General features: G+C 32.9%; 1 protein-coding gene across 3 annotated transcripts in view; it reads right to left on the minus strand.

Annotated features, from left to right (window-relative positions):
- Positions 1-15,303, minus strand: part of LOC144838524 (potassium channel subfamily T member 2-like) — a 93,481-nt gene that overhangs the window by 64,380 nt on the left and 13,798 nt on the right. The gene's annotated exons all lie outside the window — the stretch shown is intronic.

Raw genomic sequence — 15,303 nt, forward strand, 5'->3', positions numbered from 1 at the left:
AACACCTCTTATTATTAAGTAGAGACACTTATAAAAAGGACATACTGGACATCATTTAATTCTTTAATTTTATCAATAATATTCTTATTTTTGTGTGACAAACTATTTTGTGGTTAGGCATTAATAGGCATGTTACAAAATAAAATTGATTTTGTGATTTTGCAGTATAGTTTGCGCAATTTATAATACTTCTATGTTTAAGAAATCTATTTTAATTAAAGATCTAGGAAGAATGCTGACCTCTTGTTAATCAAAGATAGGTATTCTAAGAACTATACTTCATAGTCTATACATTACAAGCAACTAGAATTGCTAGAAATTCCTGACGAACACAATCTACATTAGTATATAATTAAAGTTTGTTTATTCCACAATAATGAATCTTTCCAATATTAAATACACACATTAAAATATGGAATTACGACTGTATTACATTTCTATATTACTTTGTTTATATTGTTTATGTTCTTTATAGACAAGAAATTCTTTGGGTCAATCACCCCCCGCCCCACTTTTTTTTTTTAAATAAGAGAGAAAAATAACACTTTCTATATTTATATTAGCTATTCAAATTTTTAATTCATAAACAAGTTCATTACAGTAGGCCATACATGCCAACATCTGAAGTTTAAAAAACGGGAGATGGTGTTTGTCAGGAGTTGTAAGGAGTGCAGTGTGTGACGTCACAAGCAGTTATCACGTGGTGGTGGCTATGCGAGGATTCAGACATTTATGACCACAGACGGCCATACATGCCTTAAATATCATAAATTTGCTTGTGTGCAAGCCTTTTTGTTATATTTTAATACAGAAAACCACACATACAAATGAAAATTCAGTTATTTTTGTAATACGGGAGAAAATGTGGAAAAACGGGAACACAATATTAGGCCGGGAGACGAGTCTAAAATACGGGAGTCTCCTGGCCAAAACGGGAGTGTTGGCTATAGACCTACTATTTTCTACACAGTCATGCATATAATTACAATTAGGATAGATACACAAATATATAGTATCGCATGGTGAACTGAATAAACAAATGGCTCTCAGCATGATTTAACTGTCAAAACAAAAATATAATGGTAAAAAACTTGTTGCCATGTTGCATAGCAACTGAATTTCATGGCAATTTTGTAAAAATGTCCAAACAAAATGTTACTTTTGTTCTCCTACATTGTTGTTATACAATGGTTTAGATGAATAAAATAAAAAAAAAGAGAGAACAAAAATAAGAAGCAAAGAGTTAGCTCTAGCTCTCTTTAATTTACTGAAATTGTTTATTAATATACTGGAAATAAATTGGAATGACAACAAAAGCCTACACACTTTTCTTTAGTTATTGATCCACAGAAGAGAAACACACAACAAGGTGGAAACATTAGTACCATAGTAATCAAGATTGAATTACTGACAAGGAAATTAATAATAATAATTTTTGTCTTAAAAAAGGTCACCCAGCAGACGAAAATATATTATCATGTCATATTCATCGTTGGGTTTAACATTTACATACTCAAATATCAACGCTTTAGTATGCAAAAATATTTAAAAGTATTAATAAATATTTTGAAGAACACATCTTACACAAACTGATTAATACAATTTCATTTGTAAGTTTACTGGAACACTGTGACCAGTGTGATCGGTCAAGTACTTTCAAGAGTGGAGCCATTTGTTGCTATGAAACAAAATAAAAGGTAAAGGTAGTCTATATTATAATGTGTATAAAAAAAGAACATTTTGAACTTTCTACTCCGCTAAGTGCTTTTCATATTGACCAGCTCATAGACGCCATATTGTTGGTGCTAATGACTATTATGACCATAAAAGTAAAAATCAATCCGAAATATAATTAATTTAATATGCATGTCCTTATCCAACATGGATTAATATAAGAGCAGTTTTCTGTTTGGGCTCATGCCTATTACTTGCTCCTGGCAAGATGAAATGTAAAACATACTTTTAAGAACTAAAAATATTATTATTATATTCATGTTGTAACATAATTTAATAATTACAAAAAAAGACACATTACTACAGTAGGCCTACTACTAAAGTGTTAATTGGCTGAGAGATTATAGTAGGAGAACAGTAAATAAAGCATCACCTTTGTTATGGTGGTTGAACAAGTGTTTTCGTAAAAGGTACCGTATACACTTCTGTCTCAGTTAGCACTTCAAAGAACCCAAAGCATCTTACAGAGGGAGTGGGAAGTTACCCCCGGTGTACTGGTCCATATCGGTCTATGGTAGATGCTGTAGCAGAAGTGGGTATGCAGAAGATCCGAATGTCAAAACAAAATTCTATCAGCATTTATATTTCTAACAAATTGAACCCAATTTAATTCAGGCATTATACTCTCCAAGTCAGTACCTCATTCTTTTTCAATATTGGTATAATGTTGGAAATAAACTCTTAGAAATCATGTAAAGTTGAGAATGTCTAGACAATATAGGTTGTTTAAATGCTTGTTATTTTGTTCACGATTTTGTGAGCTGCTCTTGATGTGATTGTGTGAAGACAAAAAAATAGTTGTGTCCAACTAACATACATGAATTGATAGCAACTCCTAAAATGGATTGAAAACGATGTCTATCGAGGACAGCTTGTCGTGGTTCACCAGAAACAGAAACCGCTTCGCAGGCCAACCGTTCACTCGAGAGTCGACAGTGACATGTGGTATGTTGTAATATATGGTATTAAACATGATTAATTATCATGTAATGATGACATAACATAGTATTTCACATGATGTATGATGTTTCAAATTTGCAGAATTACTATTAAATCACATAGAAAATTTATACTAGGTTATATAGCAAGGCAGGATGCTGAGCTCTAGAGATCAAAGGGGCACGATCAATTCCATGTCCTTTAACAGACACCGCGCCATAGAGAATAACATGTACATAGTATCACAGTTCTGTTGGTATTTGTCGCAGCAAGACATATGATCAAAGGACTTTTACAAGTTCCTATCTTGGAACTGTTCTGCTGTTAGATTGCCTTTGTATTTTATCATTTTACTACATTTTGACAGAAAAACAATAGCTTATCATGCAGCATGACATATACTGAACGACATGAGAACAATAAACAACTTTAAACAGTAGAACCTAGATTAACGGGAAACTGTTAAAACATGTATTTCCCTCTCATTTAGTGATTTACAGGAAATGTTTATTCCAAGCTATCCTATTAATAATCAATAAAATTAAAATCATTTTTTACTAAATTTAAAGACAATCTAGACAAAATAGATTTATAAAATTCAAAATGTTATTTCAGTATGTAGGTCACACAACATTATTTTATATTTGAGTTCAAATTCAGATAATCGGTCTTTTTTTCTACTTTTTCTTAATTAACCTTTTGCTTTTTGGTGATAAAGATTCTGTTCCAGTATGAAGGCGTGAAATTTAGAGTCAGCTCTGGTCATATACGTTTATAACGATCATTTTATTATTAATGAGAAGGCTATAAATTTATAGTTAAATAAGACAATTTTTATATCTATTATGTTTTAACAATGAAAACTATAGCTGATAATAAATGAAATATTCATGACTGTAAACAAGTTATCCTTTTCAAGTGTTGAATGTTTTGAATTTATAAATCGATATTCAGATCCACCAAAAAATCATTTAAATATTTATTAATATAAAAAATGAAGATTTGAAATTAAATATTAAAACTGACTACTGTATTTGGGAGCCCCTATTAAATAACATCATAGTCACTTAATTTATTTTAAAACAAGGCTAGTTTGTAATGTATATGGCGGACCTAAATGAGTATACTGTACATATACACTACGCCCTACTTTTCCTATACTAATATGGAAAATCAGATGGAACATATGCTAGCTAGTGCTGGGACATTTACTGGGGCATGTGCTGGGGTATTTGTTATGTACTAATCCCTGATTTTGTACATGCTAGTGATAATAGCTCATCTTCATTATATTGGTGGACTCAATTTCTTAATGATTGAAATGATTTATTCTAATGACCACTATGTACAATTGCATCAACATTAGTTCTGAACAAGAAAATTAAATGAATGCTATTACTATTTTAAATTTATGGTTATTTTTTTTGTTTTATACTAAATACATTAGAAAGATCAATAAAAATATTGTACTCATGATTAAAGATAGCATGTACTATTACAAAATATAGATTATTCTCTCTTCCCTCACAATGAATAATTGGTTTATGGAAAAAAAATCTATAAATTCTATGACACAAAACAGACGATTCTTAATGAAAAGTTAATAATTGAATGAACATCATGAATTATGGAATATAATAATGACTTTATTTATAGTATACAGTTTCCAGTAAGAATATTGACCTTTTCGTTGTAGGTAAAAATATCCGATATTGAAACGTTAGTGTAACCTATGGCATTCTCTGTTATAAATCATCCTATAACAATCATTCATTGGTTGAAGGCATGTTTGAAGTTTGTCTGCAAAACTGCAGAGATGGTAAGCTATGATTTAAGAACAAATGCATCATGGACGAGCTACAGTATGCGATGAAAAAAAGCAGACGTAGATAAAGCGAATACATATATCAGCATTTATCATTTCAAATATATTTATTAATATCCTCTAATTGGAATTTTGTATATACGATAGGTATACTGGTTATTAAAGGTAATAAAGTCAAATTAACTTGTGGAAAGGAGTCACAAATAAGATCATTAAAGACTGATTAACACTTGAGAACATACACATGGCTAGGAGGAACATTAGATGAACCATATACGAATCTATACACTTTAATATAAATACTTAACTACATATAATCAAATATCTATCAGAGACAGGGAGTATTGCAAAAGACTAATAGCTGTTTATTAAGTGGCAAAATATATGTAATATCTTCAAAACATTAAGTCATATGTGTTTTGTATCAGACTCGACTTGAACAGAGAATCTCTATCAAACTAGTTTGGCAAAAAAAGTGTGATGTGCCCAAATATGGTAGTGATACCAAAATACTGTAGTGGTATGGCATCATCATGTCCATATAGTCACATCACATTTTTTTTCGCATAAATTTTATAGTGTAGACAGAGCTTTAAGCTGAATAAATCCCAATCTTCAACTATATAATGAAAGCACCCAGAAATGAAGTACTAGAGAGGGCGCATGTTGATATTTCGGCCAAATTTTTCTTTTTTTGTTTGTGAAGTTTTTAATGAACATATTTTCTTTAATTTCAATAGGCATATTCTGTAAGTATATACCTATTTACAATGGAATATTCAGAATGATAACTAAATTGTAGGAGCTATCGTACTAACAAACAAAGCAAGTACTATTGCTTTATATTTTTCTGACAATTGATGCAGCCATTAGTTTTTGCTTCTTGACTAAAAGTACAATGAAAATTCATTAGATTAATTCTTTTCAATAAAACTGAGCTGGAATTTTCAGAAAAGAATAAAATATCTATAGTTCTCATAAGCGTAAATTGTTCTATCCTGAACAACAGAAGTGAACCATGAAGACATATCCTCCTGTATAAGTCCTATCTTTTTTTAAAAGGAATACTTGTTCAGCTTCACTGCTGTAACAAAATATGTGACTCAGGGTATGGAAAAAGTGCAAAAGTTTTTAACCAATAAAAGTTTTTAACCCAGTGCGAACAAGGCTTCAGATCAAAGGCTTTGGAAATGAAAGTGAGTTCAAAGTGTACTATCTGTAGTATGCAAATATATTGCGGCTTTTTTCTATTTTTACTTAGTTATTACAAAGGACAACTGCTTAAAAAATTTGCACAGATATCTAATAAGATTCTATTAGAAAATTGCTTTGTCATTCTAGAGAATAACAATGTTTAAATTATTACTCTGAGTAAACTCGCATAATTGCTCTGAATAACACCTACACACAACAGTGACAAAGTACATTATCATTATCATCAACGTTGATGTCATTGGCACCCAGTCCTTAATATGCAAATAGATACATGAATTTAGAATTTGAAAATTACATTAATCATGATGTCATTAATTTTTAAACAAATAGCGTTAAGGAAAGGGGGAGCGGGGAAATAGCTGGATTCCCCTGTGTGCACGATTCAGCCGAGAAAATCATAATTATTTACAATGACGTTTACCGAATCTTAACTTTCAATTGCATTATCAATTAGATTCTTATTCGCACAATTAAGCAAAGAACATTCTGGATTCAGTAATGCATGGTCTTACTGGCAGACAAAAAAAATACAGTAGCAATCAGTAACCTTCAATACACTTAAAGCTCATGTACAGGCATGAATTTTAAATATAATATCTGGTTAATTGTACATAAATCAAAATATTTGTAACAGAAATCAAGACGAAAAAACATGAATTTCCCATAATTCAGTCAAATACAAAATTTGGCAAAATTCTGCCATAAAAACCAGGAAGACTGTTTTTCAGTAGTTAGGTAGTTTAACCTAATGTAATAACATGTCTGGTGACTCCCTAGAAGGTGAAAAAAGATGGTGGATATACGGTGGATAATTTTTGCTATAGCATGAAAATAAAAATCTGAAGTTGAATAAAAATACCAGAAATGTAAAATTCAAGTTATATTACCTATATTTAGTCATCTGATAACATTTTTTACCACACCGTTTATTTTTCATACCTTTTTAAAATGCCTCTCTATTTACAAAATTTGTGTACAAAAGAATATAGATTTTACTGTGTAATTTGAACTATCCCCCCACTGATAAGAAAGTGCTTATTTTCAACAAGCTTGTGTCACACAAATAAAATCCCAAAAATTATGAAACATAGGGGATACTATAGATCGATAATTATTGGAATGTATGATCAATAGAAATTTTTTGCCCGCACCTGGCCTTTAAGAATAAGTCAACTCACCCGATACGAACTCTCTGTAAACCAGAAACTCTCCCAATACAAGACTTTTCTGGAGGTTCTAAATGTCCCAAATTCATTTTTAACATTGAAAACACATTTCAAATATCAGACTTTCTGGAAAATCAGACATATTTAGCCAGCCCAAAGGTGTCTGGTATTACGAAGTTGACTGTATATGCATAGTACAGTAGAACCTTTGAGGAGAAACACTGTCCTCTTTAGGACCCAACAAAGTGTCCCCTTAACAGAGGTTGGCCAAGACATGGTTTCTCAGAAGATGTGCTCAGAATAGTGTGTACCAAAGAGGGATTCTACTTTTAAAACAATACAATATGCAGTAGAATCCTTATTAACAAAGGAACTCAAAAAAGTGTCTCTTGAATAGGGTTGGCCATAGTGTTAATGTACTTCTCCTCCATTCGTTTCATAGGAACGAAGGGATTCTACTTTTAAAACAATACAATATGCAGTAGAATCCTTATTAACAAAGGAACTCAAAAAAGCGTCTCTTGAATAGGGTTGGCCATAGTGTTAATGTACTTCTCCATTCGTTTCATAGGAACGAAGGGATTCTACTTTTAAAACAATACAATATGCAGTAGAATCCTTATTAACAAAGGAACTCAAAAAAGTGTCTCTTGAATAGGGTTGGCCATAGTGTTAATGTACTTCTCCTCCATTCGTTTCATAGGAACGAAGGGATTCTACTTTTAAAACAATACAATATGCAGTAGAATCCTTATTAACAAAGGAACTCAAAAAAGTGTCTCTTGAATAGGGTTGGCCATAGTGTTAATGTACTTCTCCTCCATTCGTTTCATAGGAACGAAGGGATTCTACTGTATTAGAAAAGATTTTTGTATTATCAACAGTGGTCTCCCATGAGACAGATTGTAAACAAAAGATGGCAGATTGTTGAAAATGGGTTGAAAATGCATTGAAATTGCAATCAAAATTAAGTTTACATCTATTTGGAACAATTACAGACATCAATTTACTTTGGTTTAAAGTTGTTACTACTAACTGCTGTATGATTGATCTAAATTGTAATCTCATTAGGGCTACTGTAGATAATTTACATAATGTGTTCCCTAATGATTATAAATAATTATATATATATATTTTGTTCTAAATGTTTTCATTATGAGACAACGAACTCCCCACCTCACTCGCATAAAGGTGATTCTATATTTTCGATATTAAATGAAAAATTGTTATTTTTGGATTCGATCTTCTTTCGACTTGTGAAAATAATTATGTACAACAATTTCTTGTTAATTCTGGAAGATTTAATTGATGTTTCTGTTTTAAAATGTTGTATTTGTTATCTGAGGCACATTGAAGCTAAGGTGGTTCCGCCTTGTGAGGCGCCTCTGTGTAATATATTGAAAAAAAAAAAGAATATCAAAATAGCTGATTATTTGTTCCAACTCAATTTATAGAATACAATCAATGGTCAATTTTTTGAAGATGTTTTTTTTAAAACTAAAACCAAATCGAATTATCAAGATTTAAATTTTTGTTATTTATTTATAGGACAATGTATCGTGCGATATCATGCTGACCATTTAATGGAAACATTGAATATCACTTTTTACCGACAAACGGAACAATATAAACAATTCTATTTGATACAAAAACATTTATCAAAATGGCATGGAAATTAATTGATTTGGAAGAAGATCAATTTATTTTATAGCTGAACTGGCTACAGTTACAACATTATGATCAACTATTTTGATTTGATTTTTAAATGAGATCTATGACCTAAATGGGCATAAAGAACATTTTTTCTCTTCTTTTTAATATTATTTATTACATTAGATATATTATTACATTAGATACATTATTACATTAGATATATTATTACATTTCATTTCATGCGTTTCCACTTCAATTTACTGCCGTATATATTGTGCGGTTTTCTTACTCTGAAATATTAGACGTTCAACTAAAGACTTTTTGATTGCGTGGCCCTATTCAAATTTACAAAACAATAGAGCATATCACAATGCCTGATTAGTTTATAAGAATGTGCAGATGTTCCATTTATTATGCATAGAATTATTGGGTTCCGAATGCAATTTAATTGTCCTTAACAATTCGTGGGTTTTCAAATTAAATTATTTCAAAGTCTTCTTATTTATTTTTTTGCAATAACATTGATTAAACATGAAACAAAAAAAATAACGAGTTTAATTAATAATTAAGGATCCCAATGCAAATAAGCTAATAAAAGATTTTTGGGCTATCCTGGAAAATCTTATAAATGTATTTATTTGTAAATGTCAGTAATTGATGTTATCACTTTATATGTATTTTTTATGATGATTTTCTTAATAAATTCAAATCAAATCATTAATCATGACTTCATTAACATGACTTTGAAATAGTATTTGAGGGAGGAGGATGACCTAAAATGTGCTGAGCATAACTTAATGTCCTATCTTTTGCATTGTAATTAACAAATTTAGGGGGCAGCTGGGCATAGCCGGATATGTTGATTTTGTATCATGTGTTGACGAGTTGAAAGCCTGACTGTCCTCTTCACCTTGGTTTGCCTCATTGAATAGAACACCATTCCACAATACATTCTCCCATTTAACTCATAAACATTCATTATTCGTATAAAAATCACTATGTAGCCTAATAATTACTCTTCCTGCATACAAGAGTCACTTGATTTCGTGAGGTTTTTGTAAACTGTTGAGTAATCAAATACATCCAGAAATGGTTTCTGAATATATTGACGTATTTTGTTGTATGTTTGCAATCGTTTTCAATCCTGGTTGAGTTACATAGTTGCAACACACACTCGTCGTCATGTGTGCGTTAGTAATTTACGATTCTTTCATAGAAAATTCTTTGGAATTTAGGAAATAATGTAATTTCAAATTATAATTAAAGGACCTCCTAAAACACTACGTTGTTGTCTACATATTTATGTTTTTACTTTTAATTAATAATTTATTTGGAAGCTACACTTTTGAAACAGTGGCATACTTTTTGAATGAAGAGTCCAGAGTAAAATAAATAAAAGTTTAAGAAAAAAAAATGTTTTAACAATAAGCCTATTTACAAGGATTTAAAGAACTTTTACAGAACATTTTCAATAATAGTATAAAAACATTACTGCGTAGTATTCACTCTTTTGTCCGACATGCCAACGTTCGACGTGCTAATGTTCAACGTGCCAATTTTCTGTACTATGAGAATCTTCCCTCAATCATGTGATGTTGTTTCAACCAATCGCTAAGCAATAAATGCCATAATATAAGTGATAATCTTTAAAACATTGGCCTATATCTAAAATATCTATTTTTGATATTTTTTATCCTGTTCTTATTTTTGTAATGTCCTCAGACCTAGAAACAGATCAATCTATCAATTCATATTTCTACACATTACGAGAGGATTTATATGTTATACTATTAGTTGGATTTTGATCCATCTTGGATTCATTTCGAAGCAGAACAAAATATCATTAGGGAGAAATAATCCTTTTAGATTTACCAATACATTTTTCAATCAACATACTGTTTTTCCTGGCATACGCGTCACATGTTTAATATATTTTCTTTTTTAAAAAATATGTTATGTCGAATAAAACAATTTTTCAGTGTACATCTGGTTTATGGATCAAATATATAGATATATAAATATATATGATAAAATTCTATTATTATATTCACATATTCTAAAATAAAAAATATGATTATTTTCTCAACTAATTGAACCCGTCACTTATACTTATAATTTCTATTTTTAATAAATATTTGGGAGTGGGGATGGAGGATGGGGCAATGTTTTGTGGAAACTAAAAGAGATTAGATGGTAACCCAGCAACAAACAGCATTCATTATCAGCCCCATGGCTTAGAAGAAAAAAAAAAAGAAGTAAAAATGGTTATGGTACTACACAGCTTCAACACTTGCTTGCTGAGATGTTTCTTCCCATTTTCTGTGATAAATAGATTTAATAAATTATTACTTAAAATACATTTATTTTTCAACATGCTAATGACGAATAAACTATATGAAGAAAATGAATAACAATAATGTACCATCCTGACAATATTTTATCGACTTTCATGTTTCAGCTGTCTAAATTCCATCATTAATGTCCCTTTTGTTGATGTAAAAATATAATTACGAGATGGATTATCTGAGGTAGCTTTAACTGTAAATAACCATTTCTTATTATTTGTATATGCATACAGTAATAATGGGTTCTTCTCACAGCATTTATATTGTCCAACAAAAATCAGAAATTCTTATTTGATACATGAACTTTAAGCACAATAAAAAAACTAAAAGGAAAAAACTCTTTGTAATATAACATATCAGTTTAAAGAAGAAAATGTTATATCATAATTATTCGAATATAAACTCAGCTTTAAATAAACGCATAGATCATCATTTAATAAAAACATGGTATACGCACAAACCTCATACTTATTTGTTTATTTACCATGTAATCCATTTAACAGTACAAATATACAATCAATCAAACAACTATGAATGTACTAAATTTATGTTAACAAACTGCCTATAGTTATCTTAGATAAGCATTCCATAAATAATATTATATTATTGGACTAGAAATCAGAAGCATTCACTCCAACACAGTGTTATGAGATGAACGGTTCAGTACACCACAATGACATATTGATTTTGGGGCAATATGATATCTTTTGATTAGTTTTAGTGTCATAAATGGTTAGAATTATGTTAATATGTGGTATAGATCAAGTCAGCTAATTGAATAACCGTTGCAGTAGAAGCTGGTACTACCAGTTTGCTACCTGCTGTGCTATGATAGATGGGATGATAGAAGGGTTGATAGAAGTGAGTGTTATGAGGATAATCTATAGTGGTCACTTGGCTCAAGCCAAAAAAATATTATGAAGTATATTCTTTACACATGCTTTACACTCACTCAACTCACAAGTGTATAGAAAAACTGAATGTCTACATACAAGTTTATAATTATTTCACAAGTTCTTTTATTTTTACACTTGGTCTTTCTGTTTTGTTTTTTAATGGGTGCTATTTTCTAGCAGCCTGGTACACATGGCCAGGTATCAGATCTACAATGTTGACATCCATAAAACCAATCATCTTCATTTGTATGTCCTAAGACCTCAAACTACATTATTGTTCTATACATGACACTGTTGACACTATTCTGTTTAATAAATTATAATTATGTTTAATATTTTAACTTACCCAAATGGTATACAATTTGTAGACATATCTATTTTAAATACCGTACTCCACTGACTGTAGTTTGTAGATATAACAATATTGGATACAAATATAGTACACTACATGTACATACTATATACTATATTGTAAGGATAATGTATGTACAGTACTGGCTTTTAACAAGGAACGGGTATTTATCATAACAATGCAGCGTTTTCATTGTGAGCTTAATAAAGACAATGTGCATAATATGCATTTGGAATATAAACGCTAAACTAAATAGTACAACAGACAGTATTAATTTAACATATTGTTGATCAGAGGTGAACTTAAACTTTAAAAATGAGGGCGTCTATTGAGGATATTGTAATGCTATGACTTATGGGAATAATGACTTTAATAACGCAATAGACAACTGTGTAAACTTTTATAACTTTTAATGCAGAAACTCCAGAATCAAGATGGCTGTCAAAACCATGTGCACGAATTGTGCGGTGTGGGGGCGCTGTACACATTACGGTTGTGTTCAGGCTTACAATATCATTACATCCCCTTTACTGAAAGATGGAAGACATTATGTATCAAAATGTGATTTACTTTTAGACATAATAGATAGCTTGAATAGATGCTGGATATCTTCAGCATGAGTATGAATATGAGAAAACTGAATAAAGACTATTTGTAAAACAAATGTAACTTTTAACTTTGTTTATAACTATCAGTTCAAGAATCAGTGTCTTTGTATCATGTTTATGTATTATTATTAGAGTTATTCGCGAATCTTGCGGGCTTCCTAATATGTCGACTACTTCTTCGTAGGATTGATCCATCGGACATTTCGACGTCATATGATCTCGGTTCAGCGCGTTTGTTTTGAACTGTTCCGGGTTCCCATTTACAATGATTTGCTTCATTCTTATTCACTCTAACGCTTTCCCCCTCTTTTGGGTCTTGCGATTGTTTCGCGTGCTTGTTATAGTAGCGTTTTTGCGTTTCTTGACGATCAGCGAGTGCGTTATCAACTTCGCTATGGCCATCGGCGATTCTTACTGGCATGTTTGATTTGTAAATCCTTTTGTTGAGGATCTCTGCGGGAGATGGTAGTCTACTGTCGATTGGGGTTGATCTGAGTATCAAGAGTGCGCGTTGCGGATCTTCTTTGGACTCGATAGCTTTCTTTAGCGTATTTTTGACAGTTTGTACTTGACGTTCTATGAATCCATTTGATTGACTGTATCTTGGCGATGTTTTGACAAGAGTGATGCACCAATTTTCTGCAAATCGCTCAAACTCCCCGGAGACAAATTGCGGACCGTTGTCACTAACGATTTCGTCTGGGGTACCGTGCTCAGCGAATATTTCTTTTAACACGTTGACGACTGTTTTAGATGTGGTCCCACTGCGTAGATTCTTGACGATTGGGAATTTTGAGTAGTAGTCGCAGATGATGATATAGTTTGAGCCGTTTAGTGCGAACAGGTCTGCTCCTAGTCTTTGCCAAGGTCTAGTAGGTATTTCATGCTGGATTATTGGTTCCTTCTGTTTTCGTCGTGCGTGTTGCTGACAAATTTCGCAGTTCTCAACTTTTGTGCGTATTGCGTCGTTCATGTTCGGCCAAAATACCGCTGTGCGTGCTCGCAATTGGGTTTTTGTGGTGCCAAGATGTGCTTCGTGTAGCTTGTCGAGGATGTCCTGTCTTAAGGACTCAGGGATCAGATAACAAGTGCCTTTGAGGATGATTCCATTTGCTACAGAGAGTTCATCGCGATATGACCAATATTTGCGGATATCTTTACAAACTTCCTTTCGCGTCGTTGGCCACCCTTCAATTATAGTGTCGCGCAGCTTTACAAGTTCGTCATTATCGTCTGTCGCTTCGCGGATGGTGCACTCCTTCGCTGCGGAGAAATGTACGTTATCGACCCTTATGTCTAGCTTGATCTCGTCAGCGTCATCTTTGTTTGGCATTCTGGAGAGACCGTCTGCAAGTGGGATCTCTTTCCCTGGTCTGTATTTTATGTTGCAGTTATAGCGTTGGATGCGTAGAAGCATGCGCTGTAGCCTTGGCGGTGAAGCTTTCAGATTTTTCAAACTGATCATTTCCAGCGGCTTATGATCGGATTCAATGATGAATGGCTTTCCGAATACATATGTATGAAATCGCTCACATCCGAAGACGCATGCTAGCATCTCTCGTTCAATATTCGCGTAGCGTCGCTCAGTTGGCGTTAGGCATTTTGAGGCGACCGCGACTGGCTTGCCATCTTGTAGTAGGCAGGCGCCTAGACCGTATGAAGAGGCATCTACCTGAATAACGCTATCTTTGGTTTTGTCAAAATAGTGCAGTTCGTATGAAGCTGTGATTGCGTCCTTTATGCGTTGCATCGCTTGACTATGACCTTGCGTCCACTCGAATATCGCTTCCGATTTAAGTAGGTCTCTGAGTGGTTGGGTTAGGTCGGCTAACCTTGGGACGAATGATCCCATGTATGTAACGATGCCTAGTATAGAGCGGAGTTCAGATATGTTGGTTGGATCGGATAAGTTCGTAATCGCTACAAGTTTCTTGGGGTCTGGTCTGACACCAGTATCGCTGTAGATTTGGCCGAAGAAGCCGATTTGTTTCTGTTTTATCGCGCACTTTTCTGAGTTAAATGTGAGGCCTTCCTCTGCAGCGACTTTCATAAGATTGCGCAGGTTGGCGTCATGACTCGCCTCTGAGTCGCCGTGTACACCGATGTCATCTGCTATGCCAGCAGTACCTGGGCAGCGTTCAAGAATCTGGTCCATTTTTGCTTGGAACACGTCCTGGCTCATTTTCAGCCCGAATGGTAGTCGCTGGAAGCAAAATCTGCCAAAAGGCGAGTTAAATGTGGTAAGCGGTTGCGAGTCTGGGTGCAGTTTGACTGCCCAATAACCATTTTTCGCGTCAAGCTTAGAAAAATGTTTGGAACCTGCGAATTTGTGCGAAGTTTCTTCTAGCGTTGGCGTATGGTGATGCGGACGTTGGATCGCTTTATTCAAGTCTTTGGGGTCGAGGCAAATACGAAGGTGACCGTTAGCTTTGCGTGTGTAGGTGATACTGTTGACCCACTCAGTCGGCTCAGTGACTTTGCGTATTACACCTTCCTTGAGCATTCTGTCGAGCTCTAGCTTTATTTCGTCGTGAATTTGGATTGGGCATTTTCTAGACGAATGGATTACT

This window comes from Antedon bifida, chromosome 3 (genome assembly GCF_963402885.1).
Source record: "Antedon bifida chromosome 3, ecAntBifi1.1, whole genome shotgun sequence".
Classification (NCBI taxonomy): domain Eukaryota; kingdom Metazoa; phylum Echinodermata; class Crinoidea; order Comatulida; family Antedonidae; genus Antedon; species Antedon bifida.